Below are 26,419 nucleotides of genomic sequence, written 5' to 3' on the forward strand. Positions count from 1 at the left end.
TTTGCAGAAGAGTTGAATAAGCAGAATTTGGGCTGAAAAGGGGTGAAAATTCTGCTGAAAAGAGTGCTGAAAGATGTTTTTGCTGAAAATAGCTGAAAAAGCTGGGATTTGTGCTGAAAAGTGGTGAAAAAACTGAAAATTGTGCTGAAAAGGGGTGAAAAAGCTTAAATTTGTGTTGAAAAGAGTTAAAAAAGTTTAACTGTTAACTGAAAGAAATGTTGCCATAAGCGGGATTTGAACCCGGGCCTCCCAGTCTGAGAACGGATGCTCATCTCACTGAGCTAAAACACAGGTCAACCCAGCAAGGAAAATCTGTGAGGCCACTGATAATATGGCAGAAATGGGCAAAAAATATTGCAAAAAAATTCAATATCTCAAAAAGTATAGAGGTTATGAGCACCAAAAGTCATAGCCGGCATTAGCAGAAAGAGCAGAATTTTTTTAAAGTCTGAACATAGTATTTATACTATAACATAGTATTTCTTCTAAATCATAATATTTGAACCAAATGATAGTATTTCTGCCAAATCACAGTATTTCTGGTAAATCACAGTGTTTGTGCCAAATCACAGTATTTGTACCAAATCATACCACTTGTGACAAATCATAGTGTTAGCTGAATCTGTGCTAAAACACAGTATTATTAGTATTTATACTAAATAATATTTTTTCTTACAAATCATAGCATTTGTGCTGAACCATAGAAAATTCTGCCAAATCATAGTATTTGAGCCAAATCATACAATTTGTGCTGAAACATTGATTTATGTATGATTTATGATTTAGCAGAAACACTGGGACTTGGTAGAAATACTATGATTTACATGAAATACTTTGACTTAGCAGAAATACTATAATCTAGCAAAAAGTAGTACAGCATAAATTCAGAAATTCTATCATTGAGCAAAATTACTAGGATTTAGCAGAAATACTATGATTTGGCACAAATACTATGTTTTAGCACAAAAAATATGTTTTGGCTCAAAACTTTTTATTTTGCAGTTATACTATGATTTGGAAGAAAACTATGCTTTGGAAGAAATACTATGCTTTGGAACAAATACCATGATTTGGCAGAAATACTATGAGCAGTAATAATATAACATAGCAGAAATACTATTATTTGGGTGAATGCTATTGTTTGGCACAAACACTATGATTTAGCACTGTACAGAATGGTGTCGTCAGTTTAATGCTGGGTGGTGCTGCAATAGTAGCTATCCTCGGTCAGAAGGAGAGGCTGGCATCCAGGGATTAGATTACCACAGGTGGAGTTTATTGGCAGTCAGATGGATGTTACAGGGAGATATGGCATACAGTAGGAGGATGTGGAGGGTGATATGGTGTGGTTTCTATGATTAAGAACAGGGTATACATTACAACATGAATACGGATTAAAGATTAAAGAAACTGGCAACAAATTCCTCCACTACAAACCAGTCTGATACCACTTCTTTGCAGTGTTCACGTTTACTAAGGCACTACCCAAAAGGCGCCACAAGAGGGCACTCCAACACAAGAGATGAGGTGAATGAGCAGAATTTCTGCTGAAAAGAGGCAGAAGGTTCTGTATGTAGAAAAAGAAACACTGTTGAACCATGTGTGAAATAAATAAAGAAATGAAATGAAAGAACAACCTGGTTCTGCTCAAATTCACCAATCAGAGGTACTGCCTCAGTCTGCTTCATCAGGCTGTGTACTTGTTTCTGCCATGGAGCGTTAAGAAGAATCTGAGGTCCATATTAGAAAAGCTGCTAAAATCATAAAACTTTGCAGAATTGTAATAAATGATGAATATAAATTACAGGTCTGTGATAGTGTATAAATTTGTAGTGAAAAAAAAAAAAAACATGGACCAAGGTGGGATTGAACCCACGACCTTTGAGCTGCAGAGCCGTGTCATTACTGATTGCGCCACCCGGAAAGGGGGCGGCGGTCTGAAAGACAGATACTTGGGCAGTCAGAAAATAGATCGCGGTGAGAGGCGAAAAACGCCGTTTTGCAGTTACAAAACGTCGTGTAACTCAAAAACTAGGAGGGCTAGCAGCATAATTCTTGTACTGGGTGAATCAGCGGACTTTGGTGTATTTTGACTGCGATTTTCATAGCTCGTTCTACCTCCGTCGCGGAGATATGACGAGAGAAGAAACGGCTTCATTTCCAGAGTTTGAAGACTGAGAGAAGGACAGATTTCACCCCCTCAAACAAACGTAATTCATTGCTCAACGGTAAGATAATTGTAAAACTGCTTCCACTGTGAGTGTCAGCAGTGTCTGAAGATATATTGGCACAAGCCTCATGTCCTAACTTTGCTTTGTTAAAGAGATTTGGCGATTTGAAAATGCCTCCCGTTACAGAATTTCAGCTCTGAATTTCAAAACCTCCCCATAGACTTTGAATGGGGACTTGTCAGACCTTGTGTCACTCCGAGGCAAATTGCGAAAAAACGGTAAACCTCACAATAAAGATAGTGACATTTTCTGAAAGCCAGCAAAAATACCTACGTTTTGATGTATAATTTGTGGGGTTGAGTGGAAATTGAGTGAGCAGCAAGAAGTTGTTTAGACATGAAGAGAAAATTCAGAACGGACCAGCACTCACTCTGACTTAATTGCATAGCAACCATAGCAACACATGTATTTTCTGAAAAATCAAATTTGCAACTGAAAACTTAAAGAGAGATAAGATTAAAACGGTAGAAGATCTGAAAAAGCTGAATCAGACAGGAATAGCCCAATAATCTGAGAACATTTTAAAGTTTGAATGGAGTTTCTAGGTGAAAGTATGACAAAGTAGTTAAGTTTCAAAGACAAGCAAGTTTTAGCAGAATTGTGGAAGTTTTCCATTCATTTCAATGGGACAAATTAAAGGAAAAAGTGTAATATTTTAAAAAGTATAAGAGTAATAAACACCAAAAGTCATAGCCGGCATTAGCAGAAAGAGCAGAACAGTTTAGAGTTTGAACGGAGAAAATCGGCTGAAAACTGAGGGAGTAGATAAGTGCCAAAAAGTGTACGGAAGCAACTGGAATATAGTGGAATAAAGAATAAAGAGAAACAGGAACTCAATAGTGTGGAAGCCCTTTAGGGCATCCACACAATAAAGAATAAAGAGAAACAGGAACTCAATAGTGTGGATGCCTTAAAGCATCCACACAATAAAGTATAAAGAATAAAGAGAAACAGGAACTCAATAGTGTGGATGCCTAAAGCATCCACACAATAATAATAATAAGAATAATAAATCCGACGAATAGTAATATGTGTGCCTCTTGGCATAGGCACACATAATAATAAGAATAATAAATCCGACGAATAGTAATATGTGTGCCTCTTGGCATAGGCACACATAATTAGATGTAACTGGGACTCCCAAAAGCTCTCAGTCCTGGTGCTACTGGATCTAAGCGCAGCCTTTGATACAGTAGACCACGCTATACTTTTAAACAGACTGAAACACATGGTGGGCCTCTCTGGTGCTGTACACAACTGGTTCACTTCCTATCTCTCAGACAGAACTTTTATGGTGAGTATGGATACATGCTCCTCTAAGATCCATAAAATGACATGTGGTGTGCCTCAAGGGTCGGTTTTAGGCCCTGTACTTTTTAATTTGTATATGCTCCCTCTTGGCGACGTCATCAGGAGGCATGGAGTGAACTTCCATAGTTACGCTGATGACACGCAGCTGTATATCTCCGTGTCTCCTGACGACACCAGACCAGTGGATGACCTTTTTAACTGTATTCTAGATATAAAATCTTGGATGGCAGAAAACTTTTTACAGCTTAACCAGGACAAAACTGAAGTTTTAATCATCGGTCCTGAGGCTCAGAGAGAGAAACTCTTGTCTAAATTACAGGCATTTTCACTATGTCCTTCTCTACAAGTGAAAAACCTGGGTGTTATTTTTGACTCTCAGCTTGGTTTTATCCCACATATTAAACACGTAACCAAAACTGGATTTTATCATCTAAAAAATATAGCCAGAGTCCGCCCTATTCTCTCTCGGGCCAACACGGAGATGCTGATGCATGCTTTTATTACCAGTCGCATTGATTACTGTAATGCCCTGCTCTCTGGTCTCCCCAAAAAGAATATTTCATCTTTACAACTTTTGCAAAACTCTGCAGCTCGTGTGCTGACGAAGACCAGAGGGCGGGCCCACATTACACCGGTTTTAGAAACGCTGCATTGGCTCCCCGTGTGTTTCAGGATCGATTTTAAAGTTCTTTTATTGGTTTTTAAATGTCTTAATGGTCTTGGGCCTTCTTATCTTTCAGATCTGCTTTTACCATATGAACCCTCGCGGACCCTGAGGTCCTCTGGTACTGGCCTTTTGATTGTCCCTAAAGTCAGGACACATACTCACGGAGAGGCAGCTTTTCAGTGGTATGGTCCTCGTCTGTGGAACAGCCTGCCGGAGGAGCTCAGGGCCGCAGAGAACGTACATGTTTTTAAGAACAGGCTCAAGACCCACCTTTTTAATTTAGCTTTTAACTAACATTTATTTATTTTATGCTTATTTATTCTATCCTGTTATTCTATTTATATTATTAATTTAGTTTTTACCTAATATTTATTGATTTTATTCTTATTGATTTTTTTATCTTCTTACTCTATTTATATTTATATTTATATTGTATCTCATTCTTATTTATTTTATCTCTTTATCCTGTATATATTCTTATTAGGTCATATCTCCAGTGTTTCCTCGGAGGGGCTCTCTGCACCGGGCTGTGATCGACCGTGGCTGCTGGGGCTCTGTGGGTCCTCTCAGCCTGGCTGGGGGGCTTCTTTGCCTCCCTCCTGCTGTGTGCCCAGCCTGGAGGCTGCGGTCTGTGACCGGCTCCCGGTGCAGACGGCTCCCTGTGATAGTGTTTCCTCACTTGGCTAATGCGTACCCAGCCCAATTTTACTCTTTAAGTGTGCGTGTGCGTGTGTGTGTCTGTGCGTGTGTGTGTCTGTCCGTGTGTGTGTGTGTGCATGTGTGTGTGTGTGTCTGTGTGTGTGTGTGTGTGTGTGTGTGTGTGTGTGTGTGTGTGTGTGTGTGTGTGTGGGAGGGTGGGTGGGTGGGTGGGCTGCTTTTAACCATGTAAAGCACTTGCTGCTACATTTTTTGTATGAAAAGTGCTTTATAAATAAAGATTGATTGATTGATTAAGGAGGCAAATTTGCCTCCAGTTGTCAATATAAGTGGGATCTTTCTTTGGCTTTGGGATTAGGGTTAACAGACCTTGTGATAAAGTCGGGGGAAGAGACTGATTTATAAGACTTTCAATGTATACAGTAAGAAGAAATGGAGCCAGTTGATCTGCAAAAGTAATGTAAAATTCAGAGGTTAAGCCATCGGTTCCTGGGGATTTATTAAGTTTAAGACGTCGAATAGCAGGCAGCACTTCACTAATAGATATCGGCCTATCACAGAAACTCATCTGATCTTCTTTAACTGTTTGCACATCAGGGGTTTGATCCATAAAGTTCAGAGCAGCACTCTCATCAAACTCTGACTTGTTTCAATCCTTATAAAAATTGGAGCAATAGGTGGAGACTTTTCGGGGGTCATCAGTTATAATGCCGTTAATATTAAGTCTCCGAACAGAACTAAGTTTAGAACGAGATTTCTCTAATTTAAAAAAATAGGATGAGTGTTGTTCACCTTCTTCTAACCATCTTCTCCTTGATCTCACAAAGGCTCCCTCTGCTTTCAGTTTATAGATATCATTTAACTTACTCTGTTGCAAAGCTAAGTCAGTTTTAACTTCTTCAGATAGGTTCTCTGGTGGGATCTGAGTGAGAGCAGATATCCTAGGAATTACATTCATTTCTTCATTTTTCCTTTGTTTTGCTGCAGATGAGCCATACTCTCTTAAATATTTAGCAGCTTCAGATTTAAAGAGTTCCCAATTTTGACAGTAGAGATGACTGGTTGGGGCTTTATCCCAGAAATGTTTGATTAATGACAAAATATCTTCAGTCACTTTTTCATGTTTTAGAAGGGAGTTATTAAGTTTCCAGTAGCAGCTCCTACAAGTTTGGGCAGCATTAGTATTGAAAAAGACCTGAAGTGATACCGCTTTGTGGTCCGTGAGTGGAGTTTGCATTATGGTTATAACATTATCCCTATTTAAGCAATCAGAGATTAACGAGAAGTCAATACGGGATTTAGAAGAATTGGATTTGTTACTCCGTGTAAATAGTCTGGCTTTAGGGTTTTTAAATCTCCAAATATCTATTAAATGAAACTTTTGCATAAATGTATTTAAACAACAGGACAGAGAGTTATTTGAACTGGGTGGCCATCTGTCCAGTGAAGGATCTGGAGCAATGTTAAAATCGCCTCCAATAATAGGAGATTAGGGTATTTGGATAACCAGAACAAAAAGCGTGTTTCAAGGGCATCCAATAAGAAGTCATTATCAGACTTAGAATTAAAACCATACACGCTGGCAAGAAGAAGGAGTGAACCATCAATGTTGACAATCATTATCACATAGTGTCATGACCCTGTGCCTTCTCGGCTGTCTCTGTATGGCTACAAGTATGTTGCGTCTCTCTCTCTCTCTCCTCCTGCGCACTGCGCTCTACCGGGGCGGAGTCATGACGACTCCAGCCCCTGGCTCGGACACCTGTGAATAATAATCTCATCACCACGCTCACTTCTTAAGGCGGCGGCTGAGAGAGCTTCTTCGCTGGATTATTGTGTAACACTCGTCAGTGTCACTGCAAGTCAAGCTTTCTTCTCGAGTTTCTTTGTGCTGCAACTTACCTGTTCTTTCCCTCCGTGCCAGATTCTCACCAGCCTGAGGACCACCATTGGGTGAGCTAAAAGCCGGAGTCCGAGCCAACCTGAGCCTCTGTAGGATTGTGTACATAGCCCCTTCCCTTCTCGTGCCTGTGTCCCCTGGAGACCCTCTTCTTGTTCTCCCCTCACCTGTATATATTCGCACCTGGAGACTGTGTGTGTGTGTAAATAAATTGTGAACTCAAGTGACGGTCTGCCTCCGAGTCTCTCCTGAGCCTGACACATAGTGTCCTTCTGAGTCCTTTTCAGAGTGCCCATTAAATTTGTTCTTCAGAGTAATAACTCCTGGCGATCTTTCTTCTTTTTTTTAACTTTCTTTTTATTGTTTTTTTTAAAAACATTATACAGGGGGGTAGGGGGTAACAACAAAACAGAACAACAACAAAAGAACCAAACCAAAACAAAACAAAAAAAAACCCCATGTTGGATCACCTTGTTTTACACTTTGATCATTTCTCATTATCAGTGTGTTGGTCTCTATCCTGTTGAGTTTATGTACTCAGTCCATTTCTCCCACTTTTTATGGTATTGATCTTCCTGAGTCCTTATTCTGTAGGTCAATTGTTCCATAGTTTGTATTTCATCTATAATTGTGATCCATTCGTCCTGTGATGGTGGGTCTATCTTGTTCCATTTTCTTGTGATTGCCTTTTTACAGGCAGCAAGCATAATTTTCAATATGTATCTCTCTTCTTTCATCACATTTCCCGTAATGACACCAAAGTATAATAATGTACAAGTCTTAGATACAGCATAACCCAGAATTTTACCTATAACTAAATGAACATCTTCCCAAAATGTTGTAATCTTGGGACAGAACCAGAACACATGGGAATGATTCACATTTCCATCTCCACAGCCCCTCCAACATGGTTGTGGTAATGAAGTATTTTTGTTCCTAATTTTGGGTGTTGTAAAAAATCTAATTACATTTTTCCAGCAGTGCAGTCTCCAGGCACGTGATGATGTTGTTGACTGCTGTATTTTCCAGGTTTGTGACCATTCCTCATCAGATATGTTCAGTCCCAACTCTCTCTGCCACTTCAGTTTTACATATGTTGTCGTACACCCTCTTGCCTTCATTATATGCTCGTAAATTGTAGAGATTATTCTAATTTTCTTTGCTTTATAAACTTCAGTTATGGTTTTAATTATCGTATTTTTATCCAGATCTACACTATGTTTTACTTCTTTATTTAAAAAGTCCCTAATCTGCAAATATCTGTAGTGATCTTCATTACTTAGTTAATATATTTGTTTAATCTCCTGGAAACTCATAAAATTCCCATCTTTAATTAGTGTACATATTGCTGTTAATCCAGTAGGAATCCACTGTTTAAATCTTTGGTCCATAGAACCGGGTGTAAAACCCTTATCATAGGCTATCCATCGGATTAATCCAAGCTCTTTGTCTAGTTTGTATTTTCATATCAGGTTAAACCATATTTTTAGCGTAAACTGAGTGACTGAGTTCAGCTATTTAATTAATCTCATTGTTTCTTTTCTGTCTCCTATAAGGCTTTGAATTTCTCTTACTTGTACTGATTCTTCTAAATTCTTCCATTTGGCTTCATAATCATTGTCACACCAACAAATGATATACCTGATTTGTGCAGCATAAAAGTATGCCAAACCCCCCTTATCCTTTCTTATCTGTAGTGTTTCAAATTTGATTCTCGGTCTGTGACCATTCCATATAAACTTAGATATAATTTTGTCCCATCATCTAAATTGTTTTTCAGGTATATCAACAGGTAGTGACTGAAAAAAATAGAGAAGTCGAGGTAAGACACTTACTTTTATCATCTCTATTCGAGCGCCAATATCGAAATCCTCTGGATCCACTTTCAGTTAAAAGTCGTTTGTTGGATTGTTTTGTTTTCAGTTCACAGAGTCATGAAGCGATGAGGAAATAAAACAGCCAGTTTTCTGATGGGTCCCAGAAGTTTTTATCATCTGAAATCTAAACATTTCTTTAATCTGTGTGTTTGTGTTCAGATCCTCCATCAGAGCCAGGGGTCATCTACTCCCCACTAAAGTCAACAGTGACACCTTCAAAACAGCTAAACCAGTCTGATCAGTTATGACAGGCTTGCGACTAAATACAGTCCTGCACACCTCTGTGGATCATATGTTATGTATTTATTACATACTGTGTGCATTTGCAGTGTTACAGTTGGACTGAAATAAACAGCTTAAATTTAGACTTCAGACTCTTTAAAAAAAAAAAAAAAAAAAAAACGAATACTGCAACAACTCAGTCACTTGCTTATGTAAGTACCTGCAGCCAATCACAGTATGCATTCTGATTCAAAGGTTGAATGTTTTCTTGCCTGAAGCAGAATCAACGGACTTCAGTCTTCTTGTTAATGCCTGCAGAGCTTATCTTTAAAAAGAGCTGCTGTAAACCTTCATGTGAGAACCATAGGGCTTGCCCCACTGTGTTTTCCAAAAAGCAGTATCCTTAATAACAGAGTGTGATTCTTGAAAAAAAACCAAAGTCAGTATTCTGTTGATTTGCAAACAAAAACAAAGCTTTTCGCTTAACAGTGTCTCTTAAGCCCCTGACATTGAGAGAACAAAGTGATATAGACAGTGCGGCTTTAAGACAAAATAATGAACAGTTTACTTCCATTAGTTAACATGGAACTGGTACTGGTAAATAACTCCTTTGACATCTGTAACTTTATACTTCAATGTGGGCATGAAACCTCCATCAACGCAGGTGCAGCTTGATCCTCAGGCGAAGTGAGCATTGGGTGCACCTCTTTCCCTTCAATGATCACACGGACCCCGGCAAAGTGAGCTCTTTTCCTTCTTTCCTCGCAGCATCAATAAGAGGCCAAAGCTTCTCTCACGTCGCTCTGTCGGCAGAGGACAGATCTTCAGTGAACCTCATGTAATTTTCTTTCAGAAAGGAGCAGTTTTTAGCTTTCCTCCAGATCAGGTCACGAGCTGATCTTGTCACACATCGAATGATAACCAGCCTTGGTTTCTTCTGAGTTTCGCTATAGCGGCCCAGGCGATGAACTACATCCATGCTGTTTTTGAATCCTGCACTTGTTTCCCCGGCAACAGTGCAGCAGATGTCAAGAACTTTTCTGGTGATGTCTTCTTGCTTTTCCTCAGGGACACCTGAGAGCCTGAGATTCCATCTCTGATGGTATCTTTCAACTTCGTTGACCTTCAGTTCTACTTGAGACATTCTGCTGCTGTTTTTTTCACAAGTAGCTTTAACTGTTTTGGTGACATTCTTCAAAGATTCTACTTCGAAGAACATGAAGTCAATAGACTTCTTCATGGCCTCGATGTTAACAGTATTCTTACTGATCATAGCCTCCAGATTATCTGAGCGCTCATGAATTAAAGTAGCAATGTTGTTTTGCACATCAGCAAGAGTTATATCACCTTTGTGTTTTTTACCATCTGGTCTGGCTGGAGTATCGGGGTCCGAGTCCGGCAGTGGCATCAGTTCAGGACTTTTGCTGTGGTTGTAGTCATGTTCGGCAGTCACGGCATTCTTGGGGCTGGTTTTTGAGCCAGCTACACCTGTGTTTCTCTCCATTTCCTTGGATGTTCCTTTGGTTAGACTTTTAAATTTCATGGGTGTTACTTTTTCCTTCCTTTTGCTACCCTGAGTTGTTGGAAACATCGCTGGGGTAACAGAGCTTTCCTGCTTTTAGCTGAGCTATCGCTTTGCAAAGAGGCTAGGGTCGCTAAAAAGTTCTTTGAAGTATGGTTCAGGAAGCCGTTACTTAGAAGTGTCGCATACGTGTACTGAATAAACAGTCAGCAGGATAACTCACTTGTGATTCAGATAAAAAACACTTAGCCACGGAGAAGAGCGTCTACCTCGGTCGCCATCTTGGCTCCAATCCCCCCTACGGCAGCGCCTTTTCTCCTGCGCTGATCACAAACATGGACGCACGCTCACGCACCAAACAAAAGGGCGCGCTCACACAAACAAGCAGCCTGATTGCGTCATATTCAAAAAAATCATTAAAAATCATCCTTGATAGTTGACGTGAAACTTTAAACACATCATTCCTCTGCTCCACCTGCTCTACACCTGCTCAGTTTCATCCCAAACTGCATTCATGCTCCCAAGAAATTAAAGGCCAAGTCTGCTCAAATGTATTAACTTTAAAGGAATGTGATAAACTCATGTTAGACATTTATTAAAAACCATCTGTGATTGTTGATATGAAACTGTCAGTTGAACACTCCTTTGGGTTACCTTCTCGGTGCCAACTTTCATTACTTTTCACTCATATATACCCTATAGCAGCAGTGCCCACGAACCGGTTTAATGTCAGACAGTGGTAGACTCATAGTGCAGAAGCCAATGCTGCATTCACTTACACTCGGATATCTGAGTTTCACTATGAAAACATAATCGTACATTTGATATTTGATTGAATGTTATTGTTTTAGCTTTGGGGTGGCACCCGGGGTGGCCAGTCTGGTTGGGGGGTGGCCTGTGCCCCCCCCCAGGCCACCCCGCTGGACACGCCACTGCTCCCGAGTGTCCTCAAACGCCTCTCTGGGTGTTTTCTACCTGCTCAGTTTACTTTCGCTTTCCTGAACTTCGTGGAGTGGAGCTTGTTGTTGGTGTGTGTGAAGAAACTGTAAGTTTGCTTTGTTTCCTCCTTTAACAGTTTGTCTTTAGGAACTTTACTGTTTGTTCAGCTCATGTTTGAGTTCTTCACACAACAAACTGTGTGTGTTTATATTTCCGGTCTCTCCATTAAAGTCAGTGTGTAATGTTTTCCTGGCTAACATCAGCTGTTAGTTCAGCACAAATCTGCTGCTCCATAGTTCACGGTAACGGACTCACAGCTGGACCAACGAGGCCGAGTGTGTCCGCCACTCTGAGCTACGTTCGTGTTTGTGCACTTGTAGTTTGTACTTTGTGAGTTCACTCAGAGCACAGAGGACGCAGCGTACGTGATGACATCACAACTCAGCTGCAGTGTTTTACTGTCGCTGTGATTAATATTAACACACGACACCTGCAGAGCTCTGACGCTAAGCTAGCCAGACAGCATGCTAACGCTAAGCTAACGCTAAGCTAACGCTAAGAGCTCTTACAGTCACAAGTTAAAAATGTAATTGAGCACTTTGTGAATGAGAGCAGCAACAACAGCACAGAGTTAGTTGATGATCAGATGGTTACAGAAAGAGCAGCAGACTTTGCAAATGATTATTTATTCCAGCTGTAACTTGACATGTAAACAGACTGTTGGCTCTCCTCAAACAGGAAGTGATGCTTCACTTTCAGCCTTCTGTGGATTTTCTTCAGTAAAAGCTGAAGTCAAACTGTCAACATGTCAGCACACAAGCTCACACAGGACTGCTTCATCAACATGGAGCTCTGAGTGTTTATTAAAGGATCATTGTGTGAAAGACGCTCTAACACAGCTGACTGCAGACTTTAGCTGTGAGCACACAGTGTCTCACATTTATATTCACTTTACTGTCAAATACACTCAGTAACTTTAAACAGCTGCTGTTATCAAGTGAAAATAGCAAAGATTTCAGGGCTGAGCCCCAGTGTTTCTACATCCTAGTGCAGGGGTCGGCAACCCGCGGCTCTTTAGTCCTTATTTTGCGGCTCCGGGTGGTTTGGGAAAATAGAAGAAGTATTTAGCTGAAGTGCATTTTATTTGTGTTTAGTTCTTTTTTTTAACTTGTAGTTCTAAATTGGAAGAATATTGTGATTTTGAAATATAAAAATAAAATTATGTCTCATTATTTTTTTCATCGCTCAAAATAAGCGTCATACTCGCGGAAGCCGGTATACCCGCCGAAACGCCGTGCATTTATCGAGACTTTCAACCTCAGATAGGCCAATTATGGATCTTCGGATCCACATTATGTCGGCAGCTGTTCTCAACCGTGAAGTATGTTAAAAACAAACACTGCTCCCGCCTCACAGATGACAGCTTACAGTCCTGCGTAAAGATGAAAGCCCCGATTTGCAGACGCTGTGCGCAGAGGTTCGGGACCAGAAGTCCCATTGTAAACATATCACGGCAGACCCGACGATGTTTGCATGAACACGCTTTTCAGCATCTCTTTATTGACCGCTTTTCACATACGGTTGCTGTATGCATACAGCCGGCTGTAGCTTTTCAGCTCACAGCCCGACAAAACAACAGCAGAGAGAGCACAGACTTTAAGGTGGCGAGGCGCGATTGCGGGTGCCGCTCAGGTGCGTCCGACTCCCCTGCAGCGGCACTGCAGACCACGCCCTGCCACACACATTAACAAGGTAAAATACATATTTAGGCAGAATTTTGCAAATATCTATTTTTTTTAGCAGCATAGTGCTTTTTTTCCAATTACTTTTTAAGAGTCAGGTCAAGGCTCCAAAAGTCCAAATGCGATATAAGGGTGGCGGCTCACAACAGTTTTTGTTTGCTACATGGGTCATTTTAGTTCAGCTGGGTGTCTTTGCTTTTGTTATATTTCTTTAAGAGTTCAAAATGTGTTAATTACATAAATAAAATGTAATTTTCTCTGTAGCACTTCATGGATTACATAAGCAACACACCTTAGTTGCTCTGTAGATTCTTTTAAAAAGCAGTTAAAAACCTTTCTGTTCAAACAAGCCTCTTGTTGATCTACGTATTTTATATTCTTTACATTATTTACATTTGATCTTTTACATTGTGGATAATGTCTATTGATTGTATTGTTTATTTTAATATTTGTGTACAGCGCTTTGTGACTGCCTGTCTGTGAAAAGCGCTTAATAAATAAACTTTACTTACTTTAGTTGTCCGCACAAAGCACAAAAACCAATATATACAGTGTTATCTTCATTTTAGATTGCAAAAAGTATTTGCGGCTCCCAGTGTTTTCTTTTGCGTGGAAACCGGGTCCAAGTGGCTCTTTGGGTGTTAAAGGTTGCAGACCCCTGGGCTAGTGACACCTCAGAGAGTCACAACTCATCAAAGCTTCTCATTATCATCAGGACAGATTTAGGTCAACATCATTTCACATTTCTGAGTCATCATCCATCAAATGTTGACACATAGTGGGTTTGTCATTCTCTCAGCTGACACTGAGATGAAGCAGGAAAGAAGCAGCTGATATTTGGACAGCACACATGATGGAAAGGAGGATTTCAGTCGATGTGCACATGAATGATTTGTGTTTCCTCTGCAGGTGAAGGTAGAAAGTGTGTGTGAGCTGATGTGAGTTCAGCAGCATGGATCAGTGTGAGGACAGAGAGGAGGGTCCCCTCCTCTAAAAGCACTCTGTGTGGGGAACATGAGAGCCAGACCAAAGCTCAGAGGTGAGATGACCATCTCTAACTGTCCATGACTCTTCTCCATGTCACAGCTCAGCACTCACATCACTGCTCCATCATTATTCACAGGAAGAAACGAGGAACTAAATGCAAACATGAACCTGAACCCAGCTCTGTGTCCTTACAGAGTGACAAGTCTAAAGAGGCCATCATTCATTTTAAAGTCCAGCCTGTGTCTGCTGTAGAGAGGTGAGCTGTTAGCAACATGAAATATTTAATTTAACTGCTTGATGTTGTTGGATATAAACTGCAGTGCAAACATGTGTAAGTCAAACTCAAATCAATTTGATATTCGCCTCATTCACCCATTTATACAAGTGTGTTTACTCTTTTCTTGTGAGTTTCTATATAAATGATAACACACTGTTAGTCGCTCACACTGCATCTTTCATTGTTAATCTCACCTTCAGTGTCACACAGACAGGATCTGATGATCTTCTTGTTCCTATAATGAAGTGACTGATAAAGCTCCTTTCAAACATGAAGCAGTGATCAAGCTGCTGCCGACCACAGTGATGAATCTGCAGACAGCTGGATCAAATCAGAGGAGTTTACTACACCTTACTGACTGTGCTGATCTCACAGTGAGAGCAAGTTTGTTCCACAGTGTTGATGCTGAAACAGTGAAACACAGTCCTGTGTTTGAACCCTGACCTTTGACCCTGTAACAGTCATTTATTCTCTGGTCTGAGGGTCTCAGCTTGAAGCTGCTCTGAGATATAAAGTGCAGCTGTAACATGTAGAGATTTGATTCAACTGGATTCTGCAGTGAACGTGAAGCTGCTGCAGTGATGTGTTCACTGTCCTCAGTGTGTGTAGGAGCTTTGCTGCTGTGTGTTGTACTAACTGTAGACGAGACACTGCTGCATCATTTAGGCCTGAATACACTGAGCTGAAATCATGTGATCAGGAGGAAATGATGGTGTGGATCAGCTAATCAGGAGCATTGATCGCACTCTAGAAACCTTTGTAACCTGTACAAATGAGACTGAACTAGACTTCTGTTTGCTGCTTAACATTCACATGCTGATCAAAGATGAGCTCAAAGTGTTTTCACTCAGTTGTTCAAGGAGGAGAGATGAGATTAAAATGTGATCAGGACCAACAAATACTCTTTTGTGTTCTTGGCAGAGATGGCACCACTTTTTTATCTACTGATATCATAAATTTGGATATCTGCTGAATCTGATATGGTCTATTTTATAATCACTAAAACTGCTTTCTTAAAAATATATCTTGCTGCATTTTGTAGTCAAATAAAAAAAAAACACTAAAGCTATTCTGTTATTCCTGTATGCAAAAACTACACTGCACCCAAAATATTTCACAGTTCAGCAACACTGATCTTTTTATATAAACTGTTAGCAAAACAAAGTCTAAGTATTTAAAGTAATATTCAAAAACTCATTAAAAATGCAATTATATGCAGATTCAACAACTGCTTGATTCTGAAAAAAAAGTGCAATATCAGCACGAAATAATAATAATTAAATTAATGGATTGCATTTATATAGCGCTTTTCGAAGCCCTCAAAGCGCTTTACAATTCCACTATTCAATCACTCTCACATTCACACACTGGTGGAGGCAGCTACAGTTGTAGCCACAGCTGCCCTGGGGCAGAGTGACAGAAGCACCATCGGCCCCTCAGGCCAACACCAGTAGGCGGTAGGTGAAGTGTCTTGCCCAAGGACACAACGACCGAGACTGTCCGACCGGTTACAAGACGAACTGCCAACTCTTTGAGCCATGATCGCCACAGAAACAATAATATTCAACAAGTACACAAAAACAGGTTGTAGAATGGACCCTTTTATACATAAAGCAGAAAATAATAGACATTCAAGGTGGAAAGCAGTGCAAATAAATGCCAACACGGTTTTCCGGCATTCATCTTTTATCAGGATGGATGTCAGTGTGAGCTGTTTCTATCACATTTAACCTGACACTGAATGTTGCGTCATTTCTATACAAAACAACACAAGTATGAAAAAAGTGTGTTTCACAGTTTTACTTGGAAATCAAACTGTGCTGCAGGTAAACAGTTTGGTGGTTGGAACTAACAAACAAACAGACTCAGCAATGACAACACAGATGTCCGAGCTTCATATATCGGTTGTTAAGCTTAACAAAGGAATGCTTCACAAATATTCAGAGGTAAACTTACACACTTGGCTTAATATGTACTTTGAATGGAAAGGTACTTGATCTGTGAATGATGACATTTACTGAGAAACGGCTTTAACTTTAGAATCAAAGTTCAGTTTGAAAAACATTGAAGTCATTCAGGGAATTATGATCTTTGTGTTTTTACAGAGTTTAAAACCCAACAAAGAAGTGTCAGTGATCAGGAGTGGAAGGACTCTGGAGTATCATTTGTATTATTGTACTATTTGTACTACAAATACAGATGCAACAAGGGAAGCAGCAAAAGTGACTGAACACAGCTTTTAGAGGCTAAACTCACATTTCAATAATCAAAGTGGCCTCATCTGTGTGTGTGTGTGTGTGTGTGTGTGTGTGTGTGTGTGCGCTCCACAGAGGGGACCAGCAGAGCTCAGAGGTTCCCAGTAGTCAGTCTGCCCAGCAGCATCAAACACAGCTGGACTCCATATTTATGGTCTGTACATGTACAACAACTACTTTATTATTAATATTAATAATAATACATTTGTTTATAGGTCCCTTTCAGAACACCAAGGACTCTGTGGACTAAATGACCAAAAGAAAACAAAGTTTGAAATCATACAGTGCAAATGTGATCACAGGGAAACGTTTTAAACATCGAGGCTTTAAACAAAAACCAAAGTGAAACAGTTTGTAGTCGAGATCAGTGGGAATGAAGTTGAATAACTGTTTCTTCAATAACTTTGAGCAATAAATGACATATATGATGGAAATTAGCAGCATTAGCACTTACTAATGATGTGAGTTAACACTGAGCTGTATTGAGATGACCACCTTAGGTGGTCCTCAACTGTAATGGAAACCAGTGGATCCAGTCCAGTCGTGGCGACCTGTGGTGAGTCGATCTGAGCAGCTACTAATGGAAACGGGGCCATAGATGTGTTTGTGCTTAATAACAATGAATCACAGGATTTTTACATTACTGTTAAAATCTCATGTTGTTTGTTAAAGTGTGCAGTTCAGGGTGTGTTACTAAAACTGTGGTTTGTTCACTTTCCAAAGACCCAGCCCCCATAAAAAGCAGCCAATCAGCTTCTAAGAGTTACACACCCACACATATCAAGTTAACTCTGGTCTAACACACTTGGATTTAGCTTGAATAATGTTCCTGTACGAGGGCTGAAAATGATTTAAAAAGCAGCCGATGTCTAAAGAACAACTTTGACGCACCTTCATAAAGCCTGCAGAGCAAAAGAAAAACTAGCTGAAAGTCTGGCTGCTCTTATGAAAAGTACAGAGAAATTATGGGTTGTTCAACACTTGTGCACAATATAAGAGTTTAAATAAATCTAAAGAGTAACTCAAAATCCTACAATCATACTGAGAAAATCATCTACAGCTAACTATCCAAGTGGATTTGTTTAAGACAGCTGGTGGCCCTCTGCAGGTGCATGAAAGGGGCGTGTTTATAGTGAAAGTAGTAGAGAAAGTAAACCCCATGAGAAGGAGGGAGGACTCTCAGCAGCTTCCAGCTCATATTCAGACATTTGACTTCTCGCTGAAAGCAGCAAGTTTGAGTGTCTGTACCTTAATTAGAAGAGATAACATGGCCATAGTAATTAGAGTTGATTGAGCAATGCTGTCCTTGTAATGTAGTTTATGATTTTTATAAATCTGTTTGTGGACAAGTCCAGTTTTTCTGTAGAGCCTCTCAAGTTGGTGACAGCAGTCAAAGTTCACGTGTAAACCAGAGCAGCAAATCAGGTCCAAATGTTGTTCACAGTGAGTGGGATCATCATTGGCTGCTATGTTAACATCCTGCAGCAGGATGTGTTTGGTCAGAGAATGGATAGATCACTAAGTCATTGTTGAGTTTAGGGGGACAGTAGACAGCTGGAGTAGGTTCAGCCAGTTGACACACAGTAGATAAAAATAACTGAAGGCAGGAGCAGACACCTGTATGACTTTCCACCTCTCACATAGATTATTGTCCCTGGGCAGAGCCACAGGGCTGGTAGATGTAAACAAACCTGGAGGAGAGGATTTATTCAACTGAGAAAAGTCACAGAGTTGTGTCTTGATGCTCAATCATCCAGGTAAGTAAATCCCAAAAAGGTTGATTCTGTTCATCTGGACGTTTTCAGTGAGAGAAACGTTTCATCATCATCAGGTGACGTCTTCAGTCTCAGCTGACTGCAGGTTTCCCCACCCTTAAAAACAGGACATTTGTATAATGACTGAAACCAGCAGCACTGAAAGAACAATGGGCTGGGAGGTCAGTTCCTTAATCATTGGTACGCATATCACATATTGGTACGCTGCAATCACAGCATTGTAAGATGGTGAAAGATGCACCCTTAGGCCCCTCCTCCATTCAGAGATGGTCTTTCCCTTTTCATATAAATGGCCTCCTTGACTCCGCCCTCAAACCAGCGTTCGCATTTACTCAGGACCCTCTGGATGTGCTGCTCTTCTGCCTCCCTGGCTGCTGTGTCTGTGGGGATGGTGTTTGTTCTGTGTTGTAGCGTCCTGATGACGCCCAGTTTATGCTCCAGTGGATGATGAGAGTCAAACCTTAAATACTGATCTGTATGCGTAAACAGAGTGAAACTTTAAGACCAGTTGGCTGTATGATCAACTCAGTCACCTATAACATCTCCAGGTTTCTGGCTTCGATCATCAACCCGTTGGTAGTTCAGCTCTGAACACCAGTGAAATGTTTCTCCCACTGAAATCGCTGCATTCATATGAACAGAATCAACGTTTTGGGATCATGGAGTTGTGGAGAATGTCTCAGTTAATCAGATAAAGTCAAACTTATAATTGGTGAGGAGATCATGGATGATATGCGCCTTGATCGTAAAGAAGTGGATGTTGTGTAGACTGAAGTTCAGAGCGCTGGGTCATTCATAAAGTATTCTGTTCCAGCTGCTGGAGGACAACATCATCACTTTTGTGAAGACCGAGCTGAAGAAGATCCAGAAGGCTCTGAATCCAAATAAGCCCCAATGCTTGGAGTTTCAGAGGGAGGATGATGAGCAGAGAAGCAGCAGAGAGGCATTTGTGAAGATCACAGTGGACTTCCTGAGGAGAATGAAGCAGCAGGAGCTGGCTGACCGTCTGCAAAGCCGTAAGAGGATTTCTTACTTAAGGTTTTAACCTGTTAGATAAATGAGACACTTGTGACACCAGTGTGTTCAGTCATTTCTCAGTGGGTCAGAAATTGTCATCAGCATTTTGTAAAATAGGATTGTTGAAGTTGTACTTTTATTATTATTATTCAGAACTTCCTGCTGCAGTTTGTCATCGTAACCTTAAATCCACACTGAAGAAGAAGTTCCAGTGTGTGTTTGAGGGCATCGCTAAAGCAGGAAACCCAACCCTTCTGAATCAGATCTACACAGAGCTCTACATCACAGAGGGAGGGACTGCAGTGGTCAATGATGAACATGAGGTCAGACAGATTGAAACAGCATCCAGGAAACCAGACAGACCAGAAACAACAATCAGACAAGAAGACATCTTTAAAGCCTCACCTGGAAGAGATGAACCAATCAGAACAGTGCTGACAAAGGGAGTGGCTGGCATTGGGAAAACAGTCTTAACACAGAAATACACCCTGGACTGGGCTGAAGACAAAGCCAACCAGGACATCCAGTTCATATTTCCATTCACTTTCAGAGAGCTGAATGTGCTGAAAGAGGAAAAGTTCAGCTTGGTGGAACTTGTTCATCACTTCTTTACTGAAACCAAAGAAGCAGGAATCTGCAGCTTTGAAGACTTCCAGGTTGTGTTCATCTTTGATGGTCTGGATGAGTGTCGACTTCCTCTGGACTTCCACAAAACTACAATCCTAACTGACCCTAGAAAGTACACCTCAGTGGATGTGCTGCTGATAAACCTCATCAGGGGGAAACTGCTTCCCTCTGCTCGCCTCTGGATGACCACACGACCTGCAGCAGCCAATCAGATCCCTCCTGACTGTGTTGGCATGGTGACAGAGGTCAGAGGGTTCACTGACCCACAGAAGGAGGAGTACTTCAGGAAGAGATTCAGAGATGAGGAGCAGGCCAGCAGGATCATCTCCCACATCAAGACATCACGAAGCCTCCACATCATGTGCCACATCCCAGTCTTCTGCTGGATCACTGCTACAGTTCTGGAGGATGTGCTGGAAACCAGAGAGGGAGGACAGCTGCCCAAGACCCTGACTGACATGTACATCCACTTCCTGGTGGTTCAGGCCAAAGTGAAGAAGGTCAAGTATGATGGAGGAGCAGAGACAGATCCACACTGGAGTCCAGAGAGCAGGAAGATGATTGAGTCTCTGGGAAAACTGGCTTTTGATCATCTTAAGAAAGGAAACTTGATCTTCTATGAATCAGACCTGACAGAGTGTGGCATCGATATCAGAGCAGCCTCAGTGTACTCAGGAGTGTTCACACAGATCTTTAAAGAGGAGAGAGGACTGTACCAGGACAAGGTGTTCTGCTTCATCCATCTGAGTGTTCAGGAGTTTCTGGCTGCTCTTCATGTCCATCTGGCCTTCATCAACTCTGGACTCAATCTGCTTGAACAGAAACAAACAACGTCCATATGGTCTATATTGTTTCGAAAACAAGAACCAGAAAAAGAAGTAAAATCTGTAGAGAAACACTTCTACCAGAGTGCTGTGGACAAAGCCTTACAGAGTCCAAATGGACACCTGGACTTGTTCCTCCGCTTCCTCCTGGGTCTTTCACTGCAGACCAATCACAGTCTCCTACGAGGTCTGCTAACGCAGACAGGAAGTAGCTCTCAGACCAATCAGGAAACAGTTCAGTACATCAAGAAGAAGCTCAGTGAGAATCTGTCTGCAGAGAAAAGCATCAATCTGCTCCACTGTCTGAATGAACTGAATGATCGTTCTCTAGTGGAGGAGATCCAACAATACAGGACTTCAGGAAGTCTCTCCACTGGTAAACTGTCTCCTGCTCAGTGCTCAGCTCTGACCTTCATCTTACTGTCATCGGAAGAAAATCTGGATGAGTTTGACTTGAAGAAATACTCTGCTTCTGAGGAGGCTCTTCTGAGAATGCTGCCAGTGGTCAAAGCCTCCAACAAAGCTCTGTGAGTACATTTTAACTTATATGCTTGTTGGTAAAAAGCAGGTGCGATCAACTAAAAAAACTAACAAAATAACCCCCAAAATACAGTCATGAGTGCTGGTGTCTGACAAGTCTATAAAGCTATTAAGTGATAATCAGTACTCACTTTGTTCAACACTGAATACATGTCGGCATTTCTGAAATTTTTCTGGGTGGTTATTGATGTAAGTTTTAATCATGAACTCTTCTGAAACGATTACAAAATAAAGAAATTTGACACATTTTGTTGATACCAAAAATGTGTCAAATTTGAACTATCCAGTGTTCTTTTACTGCTCTGTTCTCTCTTCACTTCTCTCTTCTCTCTCTGATTGTCTCCACATGTTGCTCATTACTTTCCTGACAAAAAGAGAATGGAATATTCCTAAATGTTATATAATCTCATTACACTTGATCAAAAGTATTTTTTTTAATTGTTTTGCTGTTATTTTTCAGACTGAGTCTCTGTAACCTGTCAGAGAAAGGTTGTGAAGCTCTGTCCTCAGGTCTCAGCTCTCAGTCCTCTAATCTGATCAAGCTAGACCTGAGTAACAATGACCTGCAGGATTCAGGCGTGAAGTTTCTGTCTGAAGGACTGAAGAATCCACACTGTAAACTGGAAACTCTCAGGTGAGATCAAACATTTTTTAATCAACTGGCAGAATTAGCAAATTAATAATAAGGTAATCCTTTAATAAGAGGAGATGTGGAGGTGTTCTGATGTGCAACATACTCTTATGTTGAAAGATTCTAAAACAAGAAGTAGTTCCTGGGACTGCTTCTGTTTTGTTGCTGTCTAAGTAGAAATTTGATGATGAAAATAGTGATGAGTTTGCAGAGTTGAATCCACAGCACACAACACAAATATTCTCACACCCGACAATATGTACATAGTCATGGTGTTGGGTGCTGAAGATCATAATTAGAAATTTAATTGTAAACTTGGTGCTTTTAAGGGAAGCAATTTTAATTCAGTGTTTTCATTAGTCTTAATTTTATGGATCTACTACCACTAAGAAGAGAACGGACATGGGTATCACTTTATCCAGCTTCTAATTCATAAATTCTGCACTCAGCTTTGCCGTCTCCAGTATCACTGAAATTCAGCCAGATGCTGCTCATTTTGTGTTTTCACTTTGTCCTGACACGCTTGCATTTAAACCTGTGTCTGTGTGTACCTGGGCTGTACCACTATGCTTGCTTTCTTCTGAACGTTTGCCCCCATCCCTTTCTTTAAATAGTGGCATGATCCCAGTCTGTCTCTTAATGTGATTGGCGACATAATGTGTCCATCAGAATAAAGTCCCAGCCCTGTTGGTATGGAATATCAGCAAGCCTGAAAATACTGTAATAACTGACATATCAAATTATCTCAGGGGCCGAATTTGGCCGACGGGCCATGTGTTTGACACCCCTGGTTTAGACAGTTTAGCATTCTATGTTCTACTGAGATAACTCCAAGCTAAGTATCAAATCAGCTAACTGCAGCCACAAGCTGTGACTGGTTTTCATTGTGGATGATAATGTATTCTCACACTGATCCTTCATGGTGATGCTGCCATCCACCCACTGGATTCACATCTTCACAGTGTTGGGAAGGTCACTTTTAAAATGTTTTCCACTACAGATTAGAGAATACATGCCCCAAAATGTATTTTTGTAGCCACAGTAATGCATTCTGTTACGTTACTCTCACTGAGTAACGTAACAGAATACTTTGAATTACTTAATATATTATCATGCTTTTTACACAGCTGCTACATGAATGTACTATTGCTATGTGATTTATTACTATTATGAAGGTTACTCACCATACCAATTCCAACTAGATGTTTAAATCTTAATATAAAATCAGTAACAGTAGGGTGGACATTAGGTAAAGCTGCACTTTTTGCAGCGATCTCGTATAGAAAACTGTTCTGTGCATATATAAAACACGTCTGCGGGTCCGAACCGTAGCAAAGGGACCTCTGGCTAATATGTCGGGTTCATGTCGGGCTCGTAGCCGAAAAATAGCTTTACTTTGTTGTCTGGGTCAACTTTGCTTGCGAGAGACAGAGAGAGGCGTTGAAAGGCTGCTCCAACGGAACTTATTGTTTTGGAGGAAAACACAAACACAGTGTACAGTCGAGTCTTAATAGCTTACTTACAACTGGACTCGTCAGGCACTCTTCTTGGCTGCAGTGGTTATTATTATATTTACATGCTTCCAGCTCCCGTTTCTGCTCGGTGACAACTCTTACTTTTCCAGTCCCCTTTTTCTCCCTCCTCTTGCTCATGGACACATAACGTGTATGGCTGTCCATTCTCCCTACAGCACGGACTACATTGCCATCAGCTCTCATTAGTTTTAGTTACTGTTTGTATTTTTGAGTTTATTTACTTCCGTCAGTGCTCCACTACATCCCTTTACTAGGTTCACTCAGGTGTTCCCCTCATGGTTGTTATTAACTTCCTGTTTTATTTTGGTAGTTATCATCTCTGGTGTCAAAGGTTTAGTTTTACTTCCTCCCCTGGTATTGTCTACATGAGTTTTAGCTGTACAAGGTTTTATTGAGTGTTTATTGATTTGTCGCTTCTTTTTATTTAACTATAATTCTTGACTTATAAACAATTGATAAAAAGTATTTTCTTTGAAATATCAAATAATTTTTTACAGAAAGATTTCTACTAAAAAACATACTAAAAAGTAGAAATGTTTCTGTTTGGCTCTAATGCTGAGTCTCTTTTACAAAGATGGAACTGCAGCTAATCGTGCTCATGTAGCCAGTTATTAAAAAACCAAGTCACCTTCAGACACAGCAGACATTTAGTGATGATCTCACTGTATGTGGTCTTTTAGCGCCTCTTAGTGGTGAACTTGTGGAGTGGTGTTAGTCTGGGTGACGAGTGTAACTGTTGAGTGAGACACACCGAGCCTGCATGCTGGTAGCACCTTAGCCACAGCTCAGGTGGAGAAGCTGAAAGTGTAGTAGAGATATCAGGGACGACACTGGTGTGTCTGATTCACTCTTTAGCACTCCGGTCACTCCAGTGTGTCAGCCAGAACACCACTGAAGGCCAAATGATCCCACCGTGTGGAATAAGGAGCTTAAGGTTCAGTTTGAGGTTTTGTCAAAGCAGCGAACACAAAGAAAGCCTGGCTGTGGTGGACTTCCCATGATGCTCTGAATGTTTTTAACTTTTGTCTTCTCTCTCCTTAGTTTGTGTTTTGTTCTTGTCTCTCTGAGCTCATCTCTTCTCTTTCCCCTCACCCTGCAACCAGTCATGGTAGATGCTCCTCCTGGAGGCTGTTTTCACTGGGAGGATCTTTGTGTCAAAGGGAGTTCTTCTTCCCACCATCACCAAGTGCTGCTCACAGTTGATTGTCTGATGTTTGGGGCTTTCTCTCTAATATTGGAGGCTGTTACCTCACACTGTTAAACAGCTTGAGATGACTGTTGGTGTCTGTTGGGAATTGTCACTTATAAATAAAGTTACATTGAATGGATGTAAATGGATAGATGTTATTGTGACAAAGAGAAAACGATTGTTGACAGATGGATTGTTGTTTTGTGTGTCTGCAGGCTGTCAGGCTGTCTGATCACAGAGGAAGGCTGTACTTCTCTGGCCTCAGCTCTGAGCTCCAACCCCTCCCATCTGAGAGAGCTGGACCTGAGCTACAATCATCCAGGTGACTCAGGAATGAAGCTGCTGTCGGCTGGACTGAAGGATCCAGGCTGGAGACTGGACACTCTCAGGTATGGAGAGAATGTCTGATAGAGGAGGAAGAGCTGGAAACATGTCCTGTGTCCTTCACTCACTTCCTGTTTGTTTCCTGCAGATGAGACATGAACAATTACACATGCAGGTAGTGCTGGGCGATATGACGATATATATCGTGTGGACGATAGAAAAGTGTCTATCGTGCCATTTGTCTTCTGTCGTTTATATCGTACTAACCCAAATTTGATAAATTATTACATAAACTATATAATTAACCCTTTACAACCAGTCGGAGCAGGCACACTCTGTTTTACCTAACTATTTTTTTCTAGTAGAACTGTAGCCACGTAAGGTAGCGCAATAATTTTTATTTGCATGTGAAACCGGAGGACTTGTACTTACATCTTATGCCATTAGCTTGTCCTAGGTCACGGTTTCCTTCCACATATAACTGCACATGTAACTTGCAAAAATTGCATAAGAAGCACTTGCAGCAACAAAAAGATAATATTCCAGAAACACGCTTTGCCGACATTCATAAGACTTCCTACGTTGGCATATATGTCAGCGCCAACTAACTGTCCGCCATTACCTGCCCAAAACCGAAGTGACGTCATTTTCATAAAAAAAGCCTATGTTGGTGTTTTAAAAGTCATGTTTTACTTTATGCTTTCCTGTATCATTTCTGGGATGCTTAGAACTCAAATTACGCTGTTGGAAATAGTTTATTTTGATGCATTATAATATTTATGTACATTTTTCCTGTAGTATATAAAAATTAGTGTATCTCAAAAATAAAACTATGAAGACACTCAAAATAAATTTCTCGTGGTTGGAAACTTTTGTATTTACAGTTTTGAGGGATACACCTCTTAAATTTTTTTAACTAGAAATATATGTAAAAAACAAAAGAAGTTTTTGCAATTTATGAAGTTACCATTTACTTAATGCCTACATATTATTAAAATTTGGGCTATAACGGTTGTAAATATATATGGAAACTTGAAATACTCCCACAAATGGCACTACAGCATGTAAAAACAGAAAGATAAGCTCTGGCGGTCTTGGTTCTATGGTAGGTCTTAAAGGGTTAAATAGCCTCTGGCAAATATATTAGTGTTGTCTTCTAACTATACATGCTCTTAACTTTATGCAAGAAAAAATAAAGTATTAAAAAAAATGATATTTTTCGTGAAGAAATTCTGTCTCGTGGTTTGCGAGTTGGTGCTGCTGTCCGTGCACGCGGATTTGCGACATACTTTATGGTAACTCAAAACAAAGACTGCACCCTCGGCACTCGCTGTTTACAGACTGCGTACTTTCTAGATGACCACGGGTCA

At 40.6% G+C, this 26,419-nt stretch overlaps 1 long non-coding RNA gene and 1 pseudogene across 2 annotated transcripts; both read left to right on the top strand.

The window, feature by feature from the left end:
- The window catches only part of LOC120434796, a 126,246-nt pseudogene that overhangs the window by 94,034 nt on the left and 5,793 nt on the right, over nucleotides 1-26,419 (top strand).
- On the top strand, nucleotides 14,049-16,683 carry LOC120438585. 2 transcript variants are annotated; one of them, XR_005612004.1, is made up of 3 exons: nucleotides 14,049-14,107; nucleotides 14,192-14,311; nucleotides 16,438-16,683. It is a non-coding gene; the product is annotated as an uncharacterized LOC120438585 (long non-coding RNA). The 2 variants fall into 2 exon arrangements; XR_005612005.1 differs by lacking the exon at nucleotides 16,438-16,683 and adding an exon at nucleotides 14,533-15,231.

This window comes from Oreochromis aureus, linkage group 3 (assembly GCF_013358895.1).
Source record: "Oreochromis aureus strain Israel breed Guangdong linkage group 3, ZZ_aureus, whole genome shotgun sequence".
Taxonomy (NCBI): Eukaryota; Metazoa; Chordata; class Actinopteri; order Cichliformes; family Cichlidae; genus Oreochromis; species Oreochromis aureus.